Raw genomic sequence first — 2,500 nt, 5'->3', positions numbered from 1 at the left:
ACAATAACACTAAGTCCCAGAAAGCGTCCATGTCCCCCCAGCATACAGCACACAACAGCGCAACAGTTTGTTTAATTTCTCACTGCGCAAGCCAACTCGCAGTACGTGTAACAATGCCCCATCAGCATCGGCGCGGCACAGTAGCTTGCGCAGTCTTGCCCGGGTGCGTCGTGTTCCGTAAGAGAGAAGTCCCACCGTGGTAGCTTAGTGCTGTCCGCGCTGGCGGCTTCTCTCTTTTTTCATTAAATCGCTTTGCGCCTGGTAGTATGCAATCGTACGTGTGTGTGAAATCATTCCATGTCCTGGAATGACAAGTCTCAAGTGCACAACACCCGCACACCAGCACCCGCAGTACGCAATGTGTAAAACACTGCCCCGCCGACAATAACACTAAGTCCCAGAAAGCGTCCAAGTCCCCCCAGCATACAGCACACAACAGCGCTGCGCGAGCCAACCCCCGCAGTACGCAATGTGTAAAACACTGCCCCGCCGACAATAACACTAAGTCCCAGAAAGCGTCCATGTCCCCCCAGCATACAGCACACAACAGCGCAACAGTTTGTTTAATTTCTCACTGCGCAAGCCAACTCGCAGTACGTGTAACAATGCCCCATCAGCATCGGTGCGGCACAGTAGCTTGCGCAGTCTTGCCCGGGTGCGTCGTGTTCCGTAAGAGAGAAGTTCCACCGTGGTAGCTTAGTGCTGCCCGCGCTGGCGGCTTCTCTCTTTTTTCATTAAATCACTTTGCGCCTGGTAATATGCAATCGTGCGTGTGTGTGAAATCATTGCATGTCCTGGAATAACAAGTGTCATGTGTTGGAAAAGTTCCCCCAGCACAACACAGCACACAACAGCGCTGCGCGAGCCAGCACCCGCACTACGCAGTGTGTGCCCCGTCGGCAATAACACCAAGTCCCAGAAAGCGTCCAAGTCCCCCCAGCATACAGCACACAACAGCGCTGCGCGAGCCAACCCCCGCAGTACGCAATGTGTAAAACACTGCCCCGTCGACCATAACACTAAGACCCAGAACGCGTCCACGTCCAGGAATGCAAAGTGTCAAGTGTTGGAAAAGTCCCCCACACAGCGCACACAACACAACAGCGCAACGGTTTGTTGAATTTCTCACTGCGCAAGCCAGCACTCGCAGTACGAAATGTGTATAACACTGCCCCGTCGGCAATAACACCAAGTCCCAGAACGCGTCCACGTCCCGGAATGCAAAGTGTCAAGTGTTGGAAAAGTCCCCCACACAGCGCACACAACACAACAGCGGAACGGTTTGTTGAATTTGGCACTGCGCGAGCCAACCCCCGCAGTACGCAATGTGTAAAACACTGCCCCGCCGACAATAACACTAAGTCCCAGAAAGCGTCCAAGTCCCCCCAGCATACAGCACACAACAGCGCTGCGCGAGCCAACCCCCGCAGTACGCAATGTGTAAAACACTGCCCCGTCGACCATAACACTAAGACCCAGAACGCGTCCACGTCCAGGAATGCAAAGTGTCAAGTGTTGGAAAAGTCCCCCACACAGCGCACACAACACAACAGCGCAACGGTTTGTTGAATTTCTCACTGCGCAAGCCAGCACTCGCAGTACGCAGTGTGTATAACACTGCCCCGTCGGCAATAACACCAAGTCCCAGAACGCGTCCACGTCCCGGAATGCAAAGTGTCAAGTGTTGGAAAAGTCCCCCACACAGCGCACACAACACAACAGCGCAACGGTTTGTTGAATTTCTCACTGCGCAAGCCAGCACTCGCAGTACGCAGTGTGTATAACACTGCCCCGTCGGCAATAACACCAAGTCCCAGAACGCGTCCACGTCCCGGAATGCAAAGTGTCAAGTGTTGGAAAAGTCCCCCACACAGCGCACACAACACAACAGCGCAACGGTTTGTTGAATTTCTCACTGCGCAAGCCAGCACTCGCAGTACGCAATGTGTAAAACACTGCCCCGCCGACAATAACACTAAGTCCCAGAAAGCGTCCCCCGCACAGCGCACACAACACAACAGCGCAACAGTCCGGCACTGATATTAAGTCCAATTCGATAACACAATAACACCAAGGCAACATCGAGGGTAAGAATGCGCGTGTCAAGTGTGATGAAAAGTCTCCCCCACACAGCGCACACAACACAACAGCGCAACAGTTTGTTTAATTTGTCACTGCGCGAGCCAGCACTCGCAGTACGCAGTGTGTGCATCGGCCCGGCACTGGTATTAAGTCCAATTCGATAATACAATAACACCAAGCCAACATCAAGCACAGCACAGCACAACAGTTTGTTTTATTTCTCACCCGCAGTACGCAGTGTGTATAACATCGACAACGGCGCGTACATGACTATTGAAAAAAAAAAACAACACATTCACACATTGGTCACACATCATCATCTTTACCTACGGGAAAACTGAAACTGTTGGAAAAAAGTTCAACTATTGAAAAAATGTCAACTATTGAAACAAGTAACCAACTATTGAAACAACCAACA

The sequence above is a fragment of the Toxorhynchites rutilus genome, unplaced genomic scaffold, assembly GCF_029784135.1.
Source record: "Toxorhynchites rutilus septentrionalis strain SRP unplaced genomic scaffold, ASM2978413v1 HiC_scaffold_218, whole genome shotgun sequence".
Lineage (NCBI taxonomy): Eukaryota > Metazoa > Arthropoda > Insecta > Diptera > Culicidae > Toxorhynchites > Toxorhynchites rutilus.
This window is presented reverse-complemented; position numbering follows the sequence as displayed.